The sequence below is a fragment of the Marmota monax genome, unplaced genomic scaffold (assembly GCF_021218885.2).
Source record: "Marmota monax isolate L192 unplaced genomic scaffold, Marmota_monax_Labrador192_F-V1.1 WCK01_AAM20220418_F8-fsc00046, whole genome shotgun sequence".
Taxonomy (NCBI): domain Eukaryota; kingdom Metazoa; phylum Chordata; class Mammalia; order Rodentia; family Sciuridae; genus Marmota; species Marmota monax.
In genome coordinates, this window is record NW_026692486.1 from 13,779,376 (window position 1) to 13,803,538 (window position 24,163).

The window sequence follows — 24,163 nt, forward strand, 5'->3', positions numbered from 1 at the left end:
GCCGGTGGTTGCAATTGGGCTCTGAGGGTTTTTCCTGAGGAGCTGTTTTGCTTGGCTTGTGTGGTTGTAAAAATAAAGTTTGTTTCTTTTGACAGGTGGCTCCTGAATTGTGCCCAGCCAGACTGCAGCAGCATGTTAACTTTAATTCTTCAGGGCAAATATTGACAAGTGGTATAGCTCATAGAGTGGTTCCATGTCCAGTCTTTTGAGGAATCTGAATACTGATTTACAAAGTGATTGTACTAATTTACTATCCTACAACAATGTAAAAGTGTTCTTTGATTTCCACACTCTCTTCAGTCTTTATTAGCATTTGTGTTCTTGATTTCTGACTGGTATGAGATGAAATCTCAGTGTAGCTTTGATTTCCATTTCCATAATTGAAAATCTTGTTGACCATGTTTTCATGTATTTGTTGACCATTTGTATTTCTTCTTTTTAGAAGTATCTGTCTGGTTCATTTACCCATGTATCAATTGTTTTTTAGTTTATATATTCTGGATGTTAATCTTCTGTTGGAAGATTAGCGAGGAAAGATTTTTTTCCCATTCTGTAGGTTCTTTCTTCACATTCTTAATTGTTTCCTTTTATGATCAGAAGATTTTAAATTTGTTGTCATCCCATTAATTAACTCTTGGCTTTATTTCCTGAGCTTTAGGGGGATCTATTGAGGAAGTCATTGCTTATGCTTATATGCTGATGTTTGACCCTATGTTTTCTTATAAGAGTTACATAGGTTTTGATCCAATTCTTAGGTCTTTGATGAATTTTCAGTTGATGTTTGTGCAAGCTGAGAGGTAAGAGTTTCATTTCATTCTTCTACATATGGATAATCAGTTATCCTGGCACCATTTGTCAAAATGGCTGTGTTTCCAGTTTAGTTTTTGGCATCGACATTTGTCAAGGATCATATGACTGTATCAGTGGGTGTTTCTTTCTGTGACTTCTGACCTGAACCATTGCTCTATTAACCTGCTTTTATGCCAGTAACATGCAGTTTTGTTACTATAGCTCTGTAGCATAATTTAAAGCTACATATTGTGATGCTTCTAGCATTGCTTTTTTTTTTTCTTTAATTTGCTTACAACTGTTTTGACTATTCTGGGTTTTTTATAATTCTAAATGAATTTTCAGACAGTTTTTCTAGTTCTCTGAGGAATAACATTGGTATTTTAAGGGGGATTGCATTGAATCCATATATCATTTTGGTAGTATGGCCATTTTCACAATGTTCTTATAATTAATTAATTCTGATTATTATAATTAAAATTATTATAATTAATATTAAGTCTGCTGATCCATGAACATGGGAGGTCTTTCTACCTTCTGGGGTTTTCTTCAATCTCTTTCTTCAGTGTTCTATAGTTTTATTGTAGAGGTCTTTTACCTCCTTGGTTAGATTTACTCCAAAGTAATTTTTTTCTTAGGTTCTTGTGAATGGAATTGTTGTCCTGATTTCTTCTTCAGCCAATTTATTATTGTATATAGGAAATTTATTGATTTCTGTAGATCGATTTTGTAAACTGCTAGTTTACCAATATGTTTATTATCTCTAGAAGTCTTTCGGTGGAATATTTTAGATCTTCTAGATATAAGACCATATTGTCTGCAAATAGTGATAATTTGACTTACTCTTTCCCTGTTTTTATCCCTGGTATTTCTTTCACGTGGTAGGCAACACTTTTTGAGTCCTTCATGGAAATGTCGATAATGTACATAAGTCATCTATACCAGTCATCATATGACATGCTACATAATGTTTTTACTTTTAATAACATACAAAATGTAGAAATTAATGTTAAATATTCCACAAGCAGAGAACTGACATGAATGTGGCTTGAATAGCCATAAGAAAGACTTCAAGATCTTGTGATTCACTGAGTGGCTTTTCTGAGTTACAGGTGACCATGGCATCTGAATCTCCTATGAAGATCCCCATTTGTTTAGTGGAAAACTGGAATGAGCAGCTGACAGTGAATTCAGAAGCCTTGAGGATTCTTGAAAAGATATGTCAGCCTGTGGTGGTGGTGGCCATTGTAGGGACATATCGTACGGGGAAATCCTACCTCATGAATCATCTTGCAGGGCAGAACTATGGTGAGTGTGGTCTAGGGGCAAGGACAGTTGCTTGGAACCACAAATAGGACAAGCTGATCTCACTTTCTCTAGGGTCATCTTAAGGAAGAGGTTAATCCCTCCCACTAAAGAAAATGTCTAATTCTTACCAGCATATTTATAACCTCTCACCTATCCAAAATCATCGCATCCTTTTGTCCATTAATAAAGAGCTCCTCAACCTTATCAAAATATCTGCTTCACTGTTGTTCCTGGTGCCATCCACTCTCACCTGCTCAGGGGCTGAGCTCTAACAATCACTCCCTTTTTGCCCCCTGCATCCTTTTGTGCAAGCAACATGGCCATTTGATATAGAATACAAATATAGTGAAGTATGTCCTTTTAAAACAAATGGATGAGCAGAAGGATGCACAGTAGGGTCTCTCTATATCCAATATCCAAATTGTGATACCACTCAATTTTTCTCTATTTATAGCAGATCTTTGATAAATTAACATGCTGCTCTTTTTTCATAGTCTTTTATAATATGCAAACTATAACACAGTACATAAAGCCTATGTATACAACATAGTTAATAAATATAAAGTGAAAATTATGTGATTACTAACTAGATCAGGAAAGAAAACTTAACCAATATTCAAATGTCCAAAGCATATCCTCTCACATTCTTACCAAAGCTCAGAATATTTTGGTTTTCAGGGTACACTCTACTCTTGCTTCTAAATAATGGTTCTATAGTCTATTATGCAGTCTACAAAATTCTTAGTTCAGCCTTCTTTTGACTTTTATATAAAAGGGACTGTGACGTGTGTATTCTTGTTTGTCTTGCTTCTTTTGTTCAAGAAGAAGTTTATGAGCATCCTCTGTTTGTAACACATATCTGTAATTTAAGTACTTTATAGTATGCTTATGTCTGAGGACACCATAATTTATTTATCCATTTGTCGTTGATGAGTAGTGGTGTTATTTCCAAGGTTTATATTTAATGAATAAGGTAGTTATAAATATTCTCATATTTATATCCTGGTGCACATGTACAAAAACTTCCCTTGTTCAACAACTAACTGAACTCAACTTGAATCCAGAGGACACTACAGCTCTTCCTGGCCAGATAAAAATACACAGGGAGACAGCATAGGATGATAGAGTTTACACTAATTCTTAATGTGAAGTAATTTGATCACTTGAAACAATAATGTGGATTTGGGGTACAAAGTGTTTTTTGAGAAAGATAACACTTGGATTATTTATTCTTCTGAAATAGTAGCGAACACTGTCCTTGTTCAACACTGTACATTCCTACAGATTTAATGCCTGTATCCCCTGGCAGCTTTACCTCTCAGGTGTCACTCTATGTTGTCTTCTCCTCTTTCTTCCCCCAGGGCTCCACAGTGAGGGCTGAGACCAAGGGCATCTGGATGTGGTGTGTGCCTCACCCCAGCAAGCCAAATGACACCCTGGTTCTTTTGGACACTGAGGGCCTGGGGGATGTGGAAAAGGTGAGGCAGAGAATCCTCTGGGCTCTTGATTCATGTGCAATTCAATTGGTCACCTCAGTCCAACATCTGTGACATATTTTTATACCTGCAATCCAATTATGAATAATGAGACTAAATTCCATTTCCTTGAACTTCTCTAGCAACCTAAAATACTTTGGTTGTTTGATTCATTTGTTTTTTGCTGACAAGAACAATTTTAGGAGGGACAGTTTATATGGGGGTTCATGATTTCAGAGAACTTGGTCCATAGATAACTGGCTCCATTCCTGGGAGCTTGGGGTAATGCAGACCATCATGTGCAAGAGTGAGGCAGAGGAATGTGGCTCACAGGATGATCAGGAAAAAAAGGAAGAGACTCCACTTCTCAGATACAAAATGTCCTCCCCAAAGGCATGCCCTTGGGAACCCTCCTCCTCCAGCCACAACCTACCCACCTTCAGTCACTACTCAGTTAATCCCCTCAGGGCATTGATTCACTGACTGGGTTAAGGCTCTCATAATTCAATCATTTCTCCTCTGAACCTTTTTGCATTGTCTCACACATAAGCTTTTGGGGAACACCTCACATCCAAACCATTACTTTGGTAAATTAGGACAGGTCTTCTCTTTTTAATACTGGGATGTACAATTTAATTTAATAAATACACACCAAACAGCAGAACCACTGGCTGACTTAACAACTTGTAACGGGATTTGAGTAGGATCTGGATCTATTTTAAAGCCTTTTAAGTCTTGCCATTAATCTCATTAAGTGTTGCCAGTTTTCACTCTGGCCTGCAGGCTCACTACTTCAGTGAAATAAAAGAACCCTGTGCTCTAACAACTTAGACTTGCTGCTGCTGGTCCTTCCACTTGCTGGACCCCTGCATATTCTACAGCTCTTTAAAAAACAGCTAATAACTTCTTGCTCTGAATCCCCAGAGCAATTTTTCACATTCATGGACCTCCCCACCCCACTCTCCACTGTGTTTCTTTTTCTCCCTCTCCCTCCTTCTCCCCTCCCCACCTCTCTCTTCCTCTCCCTCACCCTCTCCTTTTCCCTCCCACTCTCCCTTCTTCCCTCTTTCTTTCTGTAAAATAATGTTGGTTCCCTCTCCTCACAGATTATCATTTGGTCTGTGTTTATATGTATTATGTGTATCTGAGCCTCTATAAAGTGATATTCCTGTGAGCAGAGACTGTCAGAACTTTGTATCTATAAAACCAAATGCAGGGTGTGGCACCTTGTCAGATGTCAAAAAAAGTGTTGTTCAACTTAATTGAAATGTGATTACATCCTTACCACAGCCATGATGAAGATGAAATTTGTCATGAGTTATTGCCCACTTATTATGAGACACCTACAATGTTTTAGGTATTTCATTAATTATTTTATGCACATTGAGAATGACTTTCATTTGTCTTCATAGCTACATAAACTAATATTCTGAGAGAGACAAATATAAATATCAATAATGGGATTTAAATTTAACATTATCTTAAAATTTTGTTATTTCACCTATATTCAGAAAGAGTACAGCTAAAAGAAAGAATGAATAACTTTAAATGAATGAATGAATGAAGAGTGGACTTGTAAGTTCTTTTCTCGTGTGCTTCCTAGGGTGACCCTAAGAATGACTTCTGGATCTTTGTCCTGGCAGTGCTTCTTGGCAGCACCTTTGTCTACAAGAGCATGGGCACTATTGACCACCAAGCCCTGGAGCAGCTACAGTATCCTTCCAAGAACCAAACAATCATGTCTTATTGAGGGAGGTTAAGAGAATAGCAACTGAGACTGTTCCTTCTCTCTTCTAACTTGATTGTCTTGGTTGAGTAAGAGTAGACCCTGGAAAAAAAAGGGAATGTTCATAAAACTTGTTGCTAAGTGATCTGGAAATTGTGATGTTTCTCATTTCTTAGCTAAGATCCCAGCTATGTGACTGAACTAACACAACTAATCAGGGCAAAATCTGACTTCATGCCTGATGAAGTAGAGGACTCCATTGAGTTTGTAAGTTTCTTTCCAGACTTTGTTTGGACTGTTCGAGATTTCATGATGGAGCTGAGGATGGATGGACACCCCATCACAGAAGATGAGTACCTGGAGAATGCCTTGAAGCTGATTTCAGGTATCCAAGAGTGGCCTTGGTGCAGGATGTTCAATAAAGAAGTGGGATCAACTAAGCCCTGACTTTCATTGCTCAATATACCTGTTTATTTGAGACTGGATTGAGGCCCTTGCTAGTGGTGATTGATGATTGACAAGTGACCATGATTTTCATAATTATTTAAAAAAAATCTCCAGAGGCTAAGGTTTATATTTACTAAGGAAATTTAGGGCTTAGTGTTGTACCCATAATTTTAGAATAATCAGTACCATGAAAAATAATGAGGATTACAATCAATGCTACCACTTCCGAGGCTCATATATTTGTTACTTATGAAGTGTAACTGGTCCTTGTATTTTGAGGAAAAGAGTTTATCAAACTAAAAATGAGTAAACCTACAATCACAGGAAATGTAAGGACCTACTTTAAAAAATATTTCACTCATTATTCTAAAGTATATAGTAACATTCTTCAGAGAAAAGATGTTTGTATAATGAATCTTTCATGGGGGGAAAACAGTGATACATAATTCCAGGATTACTGGAATTTGGGTCCCCTTCATTTTACTTTTGGACAACATCACTTTATTTATCCCACAGACTTACATTATACTATTATACATTATACTATTATACATTATACTATTATATTATACTATTATATATTAATATTATTATACTTACTATTATATTATAAATTTATTGCATGAGTATATTTAGCAGAATACATGAGTACTGGTACTTATCAATACCCATGTTTATAATAGTATACTTACTATTACTATTATAAATTTATCACATGAGTATATTTAGCAGAGTACATGAGTACTGGTACTTATCAATACCCATGTTTATTCATTCTTTGAACTAACATCTATTTTGAACAGCAGATTTATACCAGAAAATCTCTGTAAGACAAAGTCAAGTGCAATATAATCTGACATCAAGAAGTACACATTACATTGAAATTCACTTTACTTTGGACTTTTCTGCTGAAGGAAATTCTAGACATAATTATGGTGTGTAGATTTTGGGCTTGGATTGTGAACCATTTTTCTCTACAGTTTTGGGTATCATCTTTCCTCCTCATGTTACTTTTCCCAGGAACATCTTGGCCTTATTTCTAGTATTATTTTACTGAAGAGCCCACATCTTATTTATGACATGGGATTAAATTATCATAAAAGTCTTTCTGACAATTTTTGTGATTAATCAGTCATTTCAAACTTTTAATAAATAATTTATCTGCCACTATACAAGGGGTAAAGAGACAATTTATAGGTTTCTTCACTAGAGATGAGTGTCTCTACAAAAGTATTTCCTTGACTCTCAGTTCTGATAAAAAAAAAATGATGTTCAAGTTAACTTAACACTGCTTTTTAAAAATTGAATAGTGGAAGATCAGTGGCTTGGGAGCTACAGTTAGGCAAAGATTCAATATTCTTAGAAAAGTCCTCAATCCCTTTTCCTACAGGCTTGTCTACTCAATGAGTGTTCTTTTTGCAGGAAAGAGTGAAAAAAATCCAAAATTCCAATAAGTCTAGAGAGTGTATCAGATGTTTCTTTCCAAAACAAAGGGCTTTGACTCGCCTGTTATCCCACATTGATAAAGTTCCACAAAACCAGCTGGAAAGGAATTTTCAGGTGCAATTAAAAAACTTCTGTTCCTATGTCTTCACCAATGCAAAGACCAAGACCCTGGGAGGGGGAATCATTGTGACTGGAAATCCTGAGTTTCTGTTGTCTCAAAGCATGTCTCTTGGGAGTTCAGTATGTATGATAATATTGTGATTCTTTTGTGAGTTTGTCAGTAATTCTGTTTGCTTCTGTAAAGGCATGTGGAGAAGCAGACATTCATGCCACACACAGAAATGCATTTTTCTTAAAGTTTTTATATCTGAGGACTAGTTGAAGCTTAACACATTTCATACAATTAGTACACTAAGGGTACCATCAGAAGCTACTACTAAAGAAAGAAAATCTGTAAGTTGAGGGAAGGTTCCATAGGATTAAGTGTTTCCCTGTGAGAATATACAAGATATTTTATAAATTGAAACTAGTCAGAAAAGAATCAGCAGGTCATGAGTCCCATGCCAGCTCATTGTGTGTTTGAGAAACAAATTTAAACAGCATTGGTTTCAGGAGCATGTGTTCTATGCAATCATGAAGTCCCCATGTGGAGATGGGCCTATGCTTGTTTCCAAACTCTATGTTGCTTTCTGTAAATTTTTGATGATATTTTTTCATTTTTATTTTAAATCAAGACTCACAAATTATGTAATTTACTTCCTCTAATAAATTCTTTTTCATTAAAAAATAACTCTTGGTTTCAATCTGTAATTGTGTAATGGGGTGAATGTGAGAACTATAAAAGGAGTGTATAGGAAAAACAATATTATTAAATAATGATTTATTCTTGGAGGATACAAAAAAAGAAAAAGTAGTAAGTACACTAGAAGAAGAAGAAAACATGAGATAAACAGTGTTTTTGTGATTTTTTTAATAATGCCAGTACTTAAAGCTTATAAAAATGACGAGTAAGATTTTTCATATACTCCATGTCACTCAGGGTTGGTGACTCTGGTGGAAACCTACATAAATGCATCAACAAAGAAACCATTCCTTGCTTGAAGAACGCAGTGACCACTCTGGCCCAGTGTGAGAACTCAGCAGCCCTGCAGAAGGCAGCTGACAACTACAGTGAGCAGATGGCCCAGCGGGTGCAGTTCCCCACAGACACGCTCCAGGAGCTGCTGGAGGTGCACACAGCCTGTGAGAGGGAAGCCATCACAGTCTTCATGGAGCACTCCTTCAAGGACGACAAGCAGGAGTTCCAGAAGAAGCTGGTGGTAATTGTCTTTTTTATTCATTCTCCCTGATTCCTCTTCTTATGCAATGAGACTTGGACTCTTTAGATTCCAGAGTTTGCATCATTCTCATCATAGAAAGAACTTTGTGTGCGTATATATGTGTGTGTGCAACTGAGCTCTTCACAATACTGTGCATTCTTTCTATAAAAGATGGCACTTAATTTTGTATTGCTGCGAAACAAATTATCAAGCAATTAGCAGATTAAAGCAAAATGAAAGTGTTAGCTCACAGTCAGATCTCTGCACAGATCTCTGCTCAGCGCACCACCCACTTAAAATAAGGACTCAAATTGCCTTAGTTCTCACCTTGGTGCTCTGGGGAAGCCCTCTCCACTTTCAAACAAGCAAGCACCCATCAAAACCTTCTCTAGCCTTTCTGATTTCCTCTTGTGCCACAGTAGGAGAAAACTGCTTTTAAAAGTTTGTGTGATTAGATGATGTCCTATGGAGTACTCTCCATTTTTTAAAGTCGACCTGTGCTATGTAACACATTAGAATCACAGAATTAATATCCATCATATTCACAGGCCCAGGGATAAGGCGGGGTGTGGACATCAAGGGAGAAACAGGGACTGCCTAATTCTGCTGACCAGAGGCACCTTCACTGGAAGTTTGACTTTCAGTAGATCTGGAACTGACACAACACTGACAAAAATCTCTTAGGAAATCTAGTGGATTGTAATTTACAAGTACAAACAATAAAAAAAATATTCTTTCCTGTTTCCTCACACATTGAAACTCTCACTGAATTTATGAAGGGTTCAAAATTCTGTTCAGAATGCACTCAACTCATTCCTTGGGGAATTATTTGCCATGTACATAATTTCAACCACAGCAACTCATATTCCCTGACAAATTTACTTCTAGTCCAAGTTTAGCTTTTTGTTAGTTGCTTTAGTGTTTGGGTCTCCATTAATACTACAGCTGAATAAACCATCAAGTTTATGTTTTCCAGCTCCATCATTTTACAGAGATTGGAGTTGACCACAAGGGAGTAAAGGTAATTTTCTGATGCACAGAGAATTGACCAGACCTGGGACTGAGGCACGTCTCCTGGCTGCTTTCCATGTCCCAGACCACTCTGAGGTTGTCAGACTGCTTCTTCCAAGAGGATCTCAGTCAGACCTTCCTTCTAACAACTTCTTTTTCTCTTATTCCTCTACATTTCCCTTCCAGGACACCATAGAGAGAAAGAAGGAAGCTCTCTTGCTGCAGAATGAGGAGGCATCTTTAAAATTCTGTTGGGATTGGCTAATGTGGCTTTTAGCACCCCTGATGCAAAGCATTTCAAGAGGAGCGTTCTCTGTTCCTGGAGGCCACGGTCTACTCAGTAGCAAAGGGTAGTGGGGTGGAACAGGGCTACAAGGTAGTGCTCTGGAGAGGAGTAAAGGTAAGGAATAAGGGGATTGGGGGGACGGCTAACAGAGTGTGGTCAGAGGGTCTGTGCTATTCTTTTGCAAACTCTAAGCTCACAGAACCATTTATGAAACAAAGGCAAAGAATGGCAATATGTTGACATTTATATCATTTTATATTCACTACTCATTAGACGCTCTTAGATAAACTGAAAATAGTTCTTCCCAGAGAGGATTTAGAACCAGGAATTCAGGTGAAACCAACCATTTCTTTTATTTATCAAGAATGGTAGTTTTTTAGGCCAAATAAGAAGATACAATATGAAGGGAATAATATTGTTCTCATGAAATGTATCATACTTCAAGTGGGTAAAATAATATTCAATAGGATATGGTGTATTAACACTATTTTTTAAAGGTAACTGGGTGTGTGCTGATTGATAGTAACATTGAGGATGATGAGGAGCAGGTGTTAACAGACATTGAACATTCACTTCCTATACCAGGTACAGTTTTAGGTCATTTCTTGCATTATCAATTTAATTCTAAGAATCATGGAAACTAGGTGCTACTTTCTTCCTATGCAGTAAAGAAATGTAATGCATGAGGATCTAATAAGTGGCTGAAGATCATACAGCCAGCCAGTGACAGAGCTGATAGGGCAGCCTTTAGAAACTCTGAATTCTTTTCTTCTTTTGAAATCCTCCAGCTGTTTTTCCATGATGGCTGCAGCACTTCACATCCCCCAGCTGTTCTACAAGGCTCCTTTTTCTCTACATCTCAGCAACTTCTGTTCTCCTTTGGCTTATTAATAATAACCACCCTCAGAGGTATGCTGTGATCTCATTGTGGTTTTCACTTGTGTTTCACTGGTATTAGTGATGTTGAGCACTTTTACAATGATCTGTTTTGCATTCGAATTTCTTCTTTTGAAAAATGTCTATTCAGGTAATTTCCCCACTTTTTAATCAGGTCATGTATTCTGTTTTATTTTTTACTCTTATGTTGTAGGAGTTTCTAATATACTTTGGAATTAACCTTTTATCTTATGAATGGTTTGCAAATATTTCTCCTGTTCTACATATTGTATTTTTCATTTTGTTTATAGTATTTGAGCTGTGAAAAAACTTTAGATTGATGCATTCCCACTGACTTATTTTATTTTTGCTTTTGTTGCCTATGCCTTGATTTTAAATCCGAGAAATCATTGAGAAGGCAAATGTCAAAGGGTTTTCCCCCTAATTTTTTTTTTCTAGGAGTTTTTCAGTTTTAGGTCTTATTGTTTAAACCTTTAATGAATTTCAGTTTATTTTCACATAAGGTATAAGACAATGGTCCAATTTCATTCTTTTCTGCATCTTTATTCTGTTCTACTGGTATTTGTGTTGGTTTTTATTCCAGTACCATGCAGTTGTGATTAGTAATACAACTATATATATATCATATATGCAACAGAACATTATTTAGTTATTAAAAAAAGTCCTACCAATGATGACAAGGTGAATTAACCTAAAAACATTTTATTAAAGGAAGTGAGTCAGACACAGAAAGTCAAATGCTCTATAGTTCATATTCAGTGGCACCGTAACATGCAGCTGTAGATGAGTAAGTCCTTCACAGCAGATGTACAAATGTGAGTGTAGACAAAATAATCTCTTATGTACCTTAATGCTACTAAGAGAGTCGCTACCTCATCATTCTCATGAATATAGAAAATGTAACTATGATGTAATCAATATGAAAGTTGGCTTGATTGTAGGAACCATATACCAATGTAGACATATATCAAACATCATGTTGAACACCTACAATGTATACAATTTTTATTTGTTAATCTCAACAAAGATAAAAATAACTCAGAAGGCAGCCTAGAAAAGCTAAGGGGTACTGTAGTTGGGAGATACCAGTCAAGGAAACTCTTTTCTTCTTTTGGAATCCTCCTGCTGTTATCCTAGTTAAGAAAGACTAGAACAGAAAAAACAGATGTGCACATACCACAAATAATGGAGGGGGCATGTTTTTGTAGACCTGCTCCTACATGTGAGCAGGGCTCAACCTGGGGTTGCAACCTGCAGGTGGGGAGCATTCATGGGAGAGGAGGCTGGGAACCTAGGAAGGAGGTTGCTTCTACAAGGTTTTCATGTCTCAACAGAAAGCATGAACTTCCACTGTTCCATAGAAGGAAAGAAATCACTATGGAGTCCTAATTAAGAAAGACACAAAATTAGAGTCAGTTTTATGGTTTTATTGAATACTATCATTCTCATCTAAAGACCAGATCTTTGATACCTAAAGAGTTTTTGTTTCTTCTTGTTTCCCCAGGCAAAGGAGGTCCTCCAGAGCTTCCTACATCCACTGTCTGCCATAGAAAATCCATCGTGCAGTCAGATAAAGCCCTCACTAAGGGAGAGAAGGCCATAGCAGGTACAGGGGAGGTCGTAGCTCTCAGAGGGTGGGGAGGTTCCTGCACAGACCTTGACTGACTGGGCAAGAAAACCTTCCTGAAACCAGAAGCTTCCTCCTGCTATGGAGCACATGACCTGCTAAATCTGAGAGCAAGAGGGGAGTCCAGCAAATAGTTTTCCATCACAATTGCAAACATACTGTCATGGCTATTGGGCAAATTGAGAGATTTCCCTCTTGCCTTTTCTGAAATCACCTTGGTGTGCTACCTAGGAGGCTAGAATGCAAGCCTGTTGTTTCTTCTCTCTTCTAAAATCTTTGTGGAGCAGAGGAGCGGGCCAAGAAGGAGGCAGCTGAGAAGGAACAGGAGCTGCTAAGGCAGCAGCAGAAGGAGCAGCAGGAAAGGATGGAGGCCCAAGAGAGAAGCTTCTGGGAAAATATGGTACAGAGAAGATGGAGAGAGAAAGGGAGAACATCCTGAGAGAGCAGGAAAGGGTGCTGGAGCACAAGCTGAAGGTGAGTCTCTACAGGGCCTGGCAGGATGTGACAAACACTGCCTGATATCTCAGTTTGGGATGGGACAAAATGTTAGATACAGACAGCATTCCAAAGGGACACCCAGAAGGTAAATGTTTCACTGACACGGACATCTCAAGTGCACCTGGATCCTAATGAAGCCTATAAATCTAAGAGACTTCAACACTCTGTGTATTGATAGACTTTGGAGGGTACAAATAATAACCCCCTGGTGGTGGATTACTCTTTGTTGAGATTATGTGCCCCAATTGAGTAGGATTCTGGCACAACCATCCAAGAGACCTGAAACAGATCCTTATGGTCTGTATGCATCAGATTTGGCCTCATATAAAATTAGGACAGTGAAAGATCAGAAATTGTTCCACTTGCTGGTTCATCTATATAAGTAGAGTAAAACAAACCTGTCTCATAACCAGGAACTTGATGACCAGTGTTCTGTACAAGGGCAGCATTTCCCATGATTTGTTAGAGCATCATAGCCATGCCACCTTGGTGGATCTGAGAATCAATCAGAATTCAACCTCATTCTCCCCCACACAGCATCCTTTGTGCTGGAATAAAATTCCTCTCCACTTCCAGTGAGTGTGAGGAAATCTCACAAGTGTGTAAGCCCTGGGTACGCCCCCTCTTCAGGTCAAAAGTCTGAAAATACCAAAGAATATTCTAAGGTGGTAGAGAAATAGACAAATGTGCTTAACTGCTGAATTTGTTAAATTCTGAATTCTGGCAGTTAATAACCAGAGATTCTCAAAGGTGGACTCTTCCTCTTTTATAGGTCCAAAAAGAAACTTTTTACTGAGGGATTTAAAGAGAAATCTGAGGCATTAACTAAAGAGATAAATTTAAGAGAAGAGATTGAAACATGTAAAAAGAAGACACCCTTGATATTTTCACAGATTCTTGATATAGCTCCAACTGTTTTCCTTGTAATAGTCCCTGGGACTGGTAAAACTAGTTGGGGTAGGGATGAAAATTATTAGTGCCATTAAGAGTAGCCAGAGGATTCCTAATAGGAAATCATAAAATGAGGCATCTTTTATTTTAATAACATTTTTCTATGGTTCCTTTTAAAGGAGATTGTGTCATATCAGTTTCATTCAAGAAAAATTTAAAAATAAAAAGTAGTTATCAAAGAATATGAGTTTATCCCTAAGAGAAATGATTTTTATTGAATTGAAGTAATAAGAAACAATGAAGACAATATGAAATGATTTCTAAAAAAGTCTTAACTAAAGCAAAAAAGCTAAATAGCAATGTGAAGAAAATATTTGCAATTCATATTTAGTCATGAAAGTTTTTTAAGTCATATTGAGCTCTTGTGGAAAATGACCAACAACCACATTGTTTAAATAGAAAGAAACATGAAGAAAATTTCATTTTTACTAAAACTAATGTGCAAAACAAAACTGAAGAACATAGTTTTGTCTTCTTAATGGGCAGTGAAGAACAGTTTTAGTAATATACATCAAAAATTAAAATGCACATACCTCTGATCTAGCAATTGCATATACAGGAAATTCGCTTATGTGACTTTTTACCCAATTATAAATGATTTTTGTAGTGGTTTACTTATTTCAGTGTCATGATAATTACAAAAGACTGGAAGCAACTGAAAGTCCCTGTGTCAGGTACTGATAAGGGAAATAATAGGACATATTTTCAGAATAATACTCAATAATCATTGTAAAAAGTTGGGGAGTTGTAGGGGTAGGGGATCTCCAAGATTTAGCATTAATGAATGAAAAATGTAGAAAATGTGAATACTTAAATTTATAAAATATTGAATATGCATATATGTTATAACCTACCTATGGAAAATACAAAACACTAGTGTATATGTCACAATAGGAAGGCACCTGTATAGTTGAGGTGAAAGAAGAGAGCACAACTAACTTTACATCATATATTCTTCCATGTTTTTAACACTTTGTATGGATTTTTTACATTCAAACAAATACAAGTATAATTGGCAAAACTGAAAATGAAATAATATGTGTTTGGAAAATTCCCAGGACAGGATGAAAGTGGGTTTAGTACTACTAGAAATAGCAAAATTTCGCTCGACTAGAAAAGACTGCTTCTAAGAACAAGGAACTAGAAAGCACAAGACATCCTGATTTTTTGATTTTCGTTATGACCTTTCAATAAGGCCTTTAACATCTATTCCACAGAATATGCTTTTCAAACTTAGGTTTAAGGCGAACTGGATCCAAGGGTTGCAACCATTGAATCCTTCTGTCAAGTGTTACCCTGACCTTGATCCCCTTCCATCCTTACTCCAATCCTTTTCCTGTGGATTGCTTTCTCCATGATGGCTTCAGTCTTCAAACCACTCATACCCTCTGGAACCACAGCACCAACAGCTACAAAATTAGAACCCTCCATCTATAAGTACAGAGATTCTCTCTTTCCCAGGATCTCTACATACCTCCTAAAAGCTCTCTTGCTAGAAGATCTCATGACTGCTGATCCTGATGCATGTGCCTGCTCAGTGACAGGGAGTCCTGACCACCAGCCCTACTTCATCCGAGTGGAATAGTACCTGGTGGAAAAGGCCATGCGAAAAAGGACAAGAACAAACTCAGCACTTCCACTGTTCTCTGAACTCTTACGGCTGAAGAAATTCTGCACAAATATTTGCTGTCCTAGGAGTCTGTGAGTGATGCAACTTCACAGACAGATAAGACTCTCACAGAAAAGGAAAGGAGATCAAACGTGAGCAGAGACCAAGAGACTACATACTCAAAAAAGTCTCTTTAAAGTTTAAATATTTGGATGAAACTGTTACCATTAAACTAAGTAAAAATCACATAGACTGTCTTGGCTCCTGAAGCCATTTCTGAGAATGTTGTATGCAGTCACTAGCATCATGGCTACCCCATCGAAAAATAGTCCTAGAACATTCCCGCTGTCTATTACATGTAACATCAGTGTAATGATAAAAACTTTACAAAAAGATCTTCTGAAGAACCAATCTGCAGCTTTGGGAGGTCCTGCTCTGTGAAACAGTGGGGACAGCAATGGCTAAGTTGTACAGTGGACTCTGGCCTTGAAATGAGATGGGGCAGAATCCTCTCCAGAGTTGGGAGAAACACAGCAGGTTCTCACCCTGAGCAGGGCACAGCTGGCCTGAGCTTCCAGGCCTGCCATTCCTCATGCCTTCTTCATAGAAGGGTATCAGGTGCTGTTCCTTCTCCTGGCCCATCCCATACTCTAGACCCCACAGACTTTATCATTTATATCAACCCTTGTGTCAGTTAACAAATGCTTCTTTATACATTCACAGACAAACCTCCCATATCACCACCTGTCCAGGTGATTCCTCCAGATTAGGACAATTCACATGCTTTTTAGTCACCCATGGGCATAAACTGGGATCAACATCCAAACACACAGCATGCTGTTTATTGTAATTAGCTGAGGTAAGTTGCAGGAATAAATAACATCCCACACAAGTTCCAAGCTGCTATTGTCATCAATTTTTGTCTCTCTAATTTGTGAGCAGGATAAAGCACCTTTTCTAGTTCCAGTGGCTGCCATAACCCAGGTTTCTCTCCCAGTATGAGGCCCAGTACAACTCTTCATTCCAAGCAAACTTGTTTATCTAAACATCATAATGTACATGGTTATGCAAATAACTGATCTGTGCCCAGTTGAATCCTTTTATGTAAGTTTTGTACACAGTTAGTTCATATTAACCAAATAACAACTGGTCTAACAAGTTAGTGACCAGTTGAAGATTCATACCTAATGTTTCAGAAGTTACCCAGAAATTGTGTCTTCAAATAAATCTTTTCCTTTTTAAGTGGAAAATTCTTCTTTTCTATGCGTATTTCTATTATTAAAAAATACTTCATTGAAAATAAACTCATAGTACAGGAAAACTCAGAAAAAAAATAAACAAAACTCACTGACCCTTTCAATTAGCTGACGATTTTGTAAACTTAAGAGTATATATTCTTCTGAGGTTTTATCATGATGAATTTATAAGTACTTTTTTCCAGATGAAAGCACACTAAATGGACCTAAAAGTAAGTCGTTCTTAACCAATATTTCCAAATTTATTTTCAGACAATAAATTTACTTTATCTGGAAACAATTTTAATGGATAGGTGAAAAATTCAGTTCCTTTACATATAAATATCACAGAAAGATTCAATATTCTCTGGAACTATTTTTGATTTGCTTGAGAGAAACATAAATTTTATTGGTCTGAAGGAAATGCAGCTGATTTCCTAGTATTACACCCTTTTCAAAGTAGCCTGGCCCTACTTTCACTTTCAATCTCACTTATAAGGAGAAATTAAAATTTCAATTTATGTCCTAAAATGGACCCTAGAATTTATTTCAGGAAAAGTCTGGGAATAACTTTGTTGTTTATCATTTACAAAAACAGGAAACTGACAGGTTAAAAAAGTTAAAGAAGGTGAGAACAAATTGGCAACCCTTCTTAGTGATAGCCTATGAAAGAATCTTATTTTGAGTTTGGGCTTTAAATCATCCTGTGATTCAAAAATTACTCCAAATACCATGAGATGACTGAGACATAGGACAAGCAATTGTTCTGACTTCAAAACAAATATTAGGTTTGTCAGTTCATGTATTTACAGAAGTAGACTCACACAGTCTCTGTTCTACTGTATCTAGTATATGTGTATCTAGTTAGTCTGCTCAACATTTTTTAATTTATTTTTTTAAAAAATAAATGACAGTGGAATGCATCACAATTCTTATTACACACATACAGCACAATTTTTCATATCTCTGGTTGTATATAAAGTATGTTGACACCAATTTGTGTCTTCATACATGTACTTTGGATAATGATGTCTATCACATTCCACCATCCTTGCTAATCCCTTGCCCCCTCCTTTACCCTCCCGCCCCTCTGCCCTATCTAGAATTCATTTATTCTGCTCAACATTTTGATTGTGCTGTTTATACCTTTTGTTTGGTGGAATTAGAGATTGGAAATTTTCATTACTACAAATCTTTCCATTTAACCAATATACAATGATTTGTTTCCCTGCAATGGTAGATGAACACTTACAATGCTTTCACTTTGGAGCTCTTATAAATATTCCTGCTATTATTATTTTCAGTGAGTTTTATATGTGCACATGAAAACATATCTGTCAGATGTATAATAAGGTATCAAATGGCCACTCAAAGGGCCCATTTATTCAACTTATGATATAATTTAAAACATTAAGTTGTCCAATGTGTACTTTAACTCAAAATTACAACACTTTCTAAAACAGAAATAGCTTTCAGGGAGGGATAATAATTTGTGTATTTGTAATGATTTTACCTCTTTATACTGAATCTATTAGTTTGGAAATGATGTGCAATGGAAACTAGCAAAATAATGACTGGAATAATCTTTACTATAACTAAAATTTGTGATTAAACCGTTTCTGTAAGTATCTAGAGAAGCAGGAGCTGGAGTACAGAGGACAAGATGAAGAGAACAGAGAGAAAGAATAATGGGTTGGAAGAAAGAATGTCCATTCTGCCAAACTTCTATAAAATATAAGAAAAGTTCTTTTAATAACTGGAATCCAGGCTATTCTGGGCCTAACCCTTAGAGAGCTATTGGGTGTTCTCGCTTGCACGCTCGCTCTTTCTCTCTCTCTCTCTCTCTCCACTAATGCTGGTCTGAATGCTTTGGAAGAATAATAATAAGTAGGAAAAATGTAAATGAGTAACTTTTATCAAATAGTCTTATTGATCTGTTACTAAAGTCAACATTTAAAAACTTCAAAATCTGCAATTGATCATTTCCGACAAATTTTGAAAACATATATGAGGAGCACTTTTTGCAGTGAAGGTTAATAATAATCTACTGAAGTATTTCACTACCACAAATCAGATATCACAGACCACAGGGGGAGACTAAAGTATCTCTTTTTAAACTTTATGAGTAGGATCTTGGAACCAACAGAGAAGATGTTCTTTCCGGTTATTCTCACTGAATCTGTTACTCATGGAATGAGGAATGACCCAGACTTGAGGACTATACTCATAGGTAGTGTCTGTCACCATCACTGATGCGGATAAAGGATGATCTTTTAATGGGGTCAGAGGTACAGAGACACAACCAGCTGAGAAATTAATGTTTAAACCCACATTTGCAACTAGACCTTGATATTCTGTAAACTCTGCTAAGAATAATTTCTACTCTCCCCTTCCCACTTACACAACCAGCTCTATCTGCCTTCAGATTGTATGTAACCTCCAAGAGCTACTTTGTCTAATTATTCAATCTTCCTTGCTCACAACCTCTTCCCCAGGGAGGCAGGAGGTCATATCAGGTTATATATATGTCCTACAATATAGAAATAGACATAATTATGTATGCACTAAATGAGAAAAAAACACTGAATGTACGGAGCTATTCTGTGGAAAGTTTTCTAAGTCAACAGATATGTAAAATTTTAAAGTGAGAAACTTTTCATCATCTTGGCTCACTAGTTTAATTATTTTATTTAAAAAAAATCATTACTTATCAAATCATTACTGAACAAACAAAAAAAATTGAAAATCATGGAAACATCTTTTCTAACTATTGTATTACCCAAACAATGACTTTAAGTAATAAGCACTTGAAATATTATTGTCTCTAAGTTATCTTATATGCCAAGGGTCTTTAAGTCAATGGTAAAAGGTACAGAAAAAATGTTCATATGTTTGACTTGGGAGGATCTAGGGAAGAAAATCTACATGGAATTGCTGAAGCCTGAGTACTGGCAAACGTGTCCTTTCCATCTCCCTTCCCTCATGCACTTTCTGCAACCCACTGGTGCTGGCCTGTTTGCTCTAACAAATTTTGAAAAACAAGGATTGCTGTGACTTTTGATTTTAGTGTCCTACTCAGGTTCACTGAGTCAGTGACTGAAAGTCTAGTGTGAGTAACATTTCAAGAAGAGCTTTATGTCTCCACTGGTTTTATCAAGCAGAGACCCAATACCAGTCTGTCTCTTACCTTTGGTCTTACTCATAAAACTTAAAAAAAGAAAAAGATACAAACAAAAGACACAAAAAACTATCTTCATACAGTAATTTCCTGTGATTTTTCTATTCTTCACAAAAGCAGTTAAATCTATTTGTAATACATACTGAAATATGGGGAAGGTATACATTGGGTCATATTCACCACTCTATCTCCAAAAACAAAAGAAATAAAGGAAGAAAAGTAACAGAAATTACGTGATTTGTATACCCAAACATGCCCCAAATGATGATTAACTAAAAATTCATTTTTGATTCATGTAATTTATATTGATATCTATAATGTATTTTGTTAATTATTATTTTAATTGTACATATTTTTGGTGTACACTGAGGTCTTTAGGTACATGCATACAATGTGTGATCAGCAAATCAAGGTTCTTAGCATAGAAAAGCATTATTATAGATACAACAAACAGGTTTCATTTGTCAATACACTCCCCAATATCGGCATTCAGAAGTTTTCTAGTTTTCCTTTGGATTGCCATCAAGTGGGGATTTCTCCCTTGTCACCAGACACAACCATACTTGTTGGTACTCAATAAGGGATTGCTCCATCCTCCTTCAGTTGTTTTTTATGAACATTTCCAACAACATTCCAGAAATTGGCAAGGCAAAGAAAAGCAGGAATGAGAATCTAGTCATCTGCCCAGACTGAATTGTTGGGGGAAGCTGCAACTCTTTGGAAGAGAGACAGGAAACTTTCTTAGCCAGATTTTACTACAATAGTATTGCATGATGACACACAATGTAAGTGAATAGATTATAAGATCTCCTACCTCCTACCTGATCTTTAACTCAATGGCTACAGAAGGCAAGCTCCAGGTTCTGGGTTAGGTTCAAGTGGAAACTTGTGTCCTTTTCATTTGTCCTCAATTTAAAAGAACAATCTTAAAGTGAGTTTATATCCCTCCTCTGGGGTGCAAGTTGAACATAACATAATGGGCTGATATGAATATGAAATGTCTTAGAAATGCTGTCCCTTGCACAATTTGTTGGCAAACTAAGTCTCATATGGTCAACCTCATTATTCCAGTGGCAAAATATATTATTTTATGAGGTCAAGGAAAAAGCTGAATATTCAAATCATTTCTGTGAAGCATTTGACCTGCTCAGCAATGGATTAATGATATGTGAATGCAGCCAGTAACTAATCATTGCCTGTTGTGGCTCATCAGGAATTCTATTAACTGATTAATTTGGGTGGAGCCTTGCTCATGTCAGATGCATATAACATCTTGAAGGCCAAGGTATTACCCTTGTTTCTCTGGCCTTATTTTGGATGGTGACTAAAATATTAGAAGGCTCAGAGGGCTAACCATGCTTGATTTGCCATCAGGCTACCTATCAAATAAGAATGAGTTAAGAGGATAATGGGATCATTGAGAACACATAGTACTTGAACAGAGCACCCAATAACAACATTCTCATTCTAATGACATTTAAGATTGTGTATATCACACTAATTACCTGGTGAAGGGGCACAAGGACTGAACTGAGAGCAGCTTGTTACCTTTGGAAGAAAAGAAGTCTCATTCCTTAAGATTTCCATGCTGTCCTTCAACAGCTGGCTGCCCTAGAAATTATCGCTTCGTCTAAAAATTCTCCCCATTGTGATTATGACAGCTTAGGCTACAGGAGCAGAATGGCAGCTGACAGCAGATGAGTGTTTTGAAGAAATGGGAACACTAAAAAAGAGAAAAAGGGGAAAATAGACTGGCCTGGAGGAGTCACCTTCACTCCCTAATCAGAGCAGGCTCATGTCAGGCCACCAATGCAGTTTCTCTTTCCCCCAAAGCCTACTGAAAACAGGAAAAAAGAGGAGAGTGTGGGGTCCAGCTGGCAGACATGGGAGCCACTTGCTGTTGCAGGGACACACCGTGGTGCCAGCTGTGGAAGTGCTGCTCTCTGCTGCTCCATCTGGGAGGTCACTGCTTCACCACAGGTAAGTAGAAGAGGGAGGGAGGCTGGAGGTGAGCACTTCACTCTAATAAGTAGTAGAGAGAGGAAGGCAGGAGGTGAGCACTGTTGATGTAGGCAGCTGTCCAGATCCCAGAGGCTTAGGGATCCAGCAGCACTGGATGAAAATCCCCGATTCTGATCTGGTGTTAGTCCTTGGCAAGCACCAGGGACAGACACGTAGATGCTGAGGTCTTGGGTGGATCCTGTTTTCTACTGTGACATAGGAGCTATGAGCAAATTCTCTGTGCCCACCTCTGTATCAAAGTCTGTCAATTTTGATTTTGTGAGATCTTTGGCCTCAAAAAATGAAAAAAATTCTGTCATTCCAAAACAATTTATTTCTCTTTTCAGTCGTACTGGGGAGGGCTTGGAGTGAGCATTTTCCAACAATGAAATCTGTTATCGAGTCACAACTTTAAAAGTTCTTCCACTTAAAATGCACAACCCTTGACAGGTGGTGCAAGTGTGTAAAGGGGAACCTCTGAGGGTGGCCTGGAGACTGTGCACATTGTCCACATGCAGACCACTCAGTGCACATCAGGCCCCACCCACTGACTCTCCCGAAGTACATCTTCCTGACCCCAGAAGGATGAGGGGCTTTCCCATCAGGCTCTGTGCAAGTCAGTGAACCCATTTCCTAGAAGACTCAGAATGCCCAGGAGTGGGGTGGTACCCTGGGGAGTGCAGTGACCCCATCACTGATGTGGTATTGTGCCAACATCTGATTTAATGATAGCTTCTTTGGCAGGGGAAAGTTGTGCTGATCTGTGAGAAATGACAGAGCAACTTCAGATTCTGGTCCTTGAGGTTGCAAACTTCCCCACAACCCTGAGCCTCATCTCACAGACTCCATTTCCTGCTTCTTCAGGAATAGTGTGAAACCTCAATGGTTAATGCAGGAAGAAATGCTTGTAGTTTCGATTTCAGTTCTATTTATTTTCACTTGCTTTTTGACTGGCTATAATACCCTGTTTGCTTTTCAGCTCCTAAGAAGAATGGTTAGTTTTCTGAGGAGCCAGCTGAGGAGGAAACACAAGCAGTGAATAAAGGCAACTGAGAACGTGCAGAGCCCCTGCCAGGTGAGTTTGCTGCAGACCTGCCACCCATGAACTTGTCCCTCAACAAAAAACAACAGCAAATTCCATTCTGAGGTTGCATTGGAACGTGCAGGAAGACCATGGGAGGCCACTGGGAGGGGTCCCGTGGCATTTGACAAGGGCTGTGTACCCCTTCCACCCCCCATCTCAGCTGCTCTCTCTGCAGAGGCAGCAGGCAGGGGAAGTGTGCTCCCTCCTCCTGTCCTCAGTGGTCTCCTGACTTATTCCTATACCTGCCCTCAACACAGTCATGAGAACCTGCATTTTCTCTCATTTATCTGGGGGCCTTACCTTATTCCCTGCTTATGTTCTTCTGAGGACTTGTTATTATCAGATAAAGGTTGATTATTTTGTTTATTATCTGTTTCCCCACTGGAACAGAGATCCTTGAGACAGCAAATTGCATTTACTTAGTAAGCTCGTTGATAATGGATCTCTAGAACAGTATCCAGCATGTGGTAAGTACTCAAAACATATTACTTGACTTAATGAGAGAAGAAGTTCTTTTGTAATGCTTAATAATATTTCTTACCAGTGTTCATCTCTACCATTTCTCATTCTGCCTCTACTTACCTTTAGGTAAATATTCATATTCTCAGGGCTCTGACATCAGTGCTTTGCTTTCCTCGATCTCTTCTGAAAAATCTCAGGCAGTGACTTCTAGTTCTCTCTCCACATTTTAAGAAAATATTTATGTTTTAAGTTGTAGGTGGACACAATACCTTTATTTTATTTTTATATGGTGCTCAGGATCGAACCCAGTGCCTCACGCGTGCTAGGTGAGCACTCTATCTCTGAGCTACAACCCCAGACCTCTCTCCACATTTTTTAAATTGGTGCATTATAGTGGTACATAATGATGATATTTATTATTAAATATTTGTGCGTACACATAATATAATAATATAATTTGGTCAATTTAACTCCCTAGCACTCCTCTTAACCTCCTCAGTTAGACTTATTTTGCTGAACATAATGGTCTCATGTTCTATTTATTTTCCTGCAAATGACATGATTCATTTTTTTAATGACTGAATATATCTCCAGTGTGCATATATATCACACTCTCTTTATTCATTCATTTGTTGATGGTTACCCAGGCTAGTTTCATAGTTTGGGATCATGAACTGTGCTGCTATAAACATGGTTTTGGGTGTATCACTACAGTATGTTGACTTTAATTCTTCAGGGTAAATACCAAGAAGTGGTATAGTTAGCTCTAAGTGGTATAGTGGTTCTATGACCAGTCTTTTGAGGAACCTCAATA

At 37.6% G+C, this 24,163-nt stretch overlaps 1 protein-coding gene and 1 pseudogene across 2 annotated transcripts in view; both read left to right on the forward strand.

The window, feature by feature from the left end:
* LOC124091910 (guanylate-binding protein 3-like) overlaps positions 1 to 16,631 on the forward strand; it is a 139,534-nt pseudogene extending 122,903 nt beyond the window's left edge.
* A 6,107-nt stretch (positions 16,632 to 22,738) lies between these two features.
* LOC124092002 (guanylate-binding protein 3) overlaps positions 22,739 to 24,163 on the forward strand; it is a 31,110-nt gene continuing 29,685 nt past the window's right edge. The window contains exons 1-2 of one of the 2 annotated variants that reach the window (XM_046443300.2): positions 22,745 to 22,878; positions 23,278 to 23,354. The gene's annotated coding sequence lies outside the window, so the exon portion shown is untranslated. Of the gene's footprint in view, positions 22,879 to 23,277; positions 23,355 to 24,163 lie in introns of both variants that reach the window. The other variant, XM_046443299.2, reaches the window with a different exon arrangement.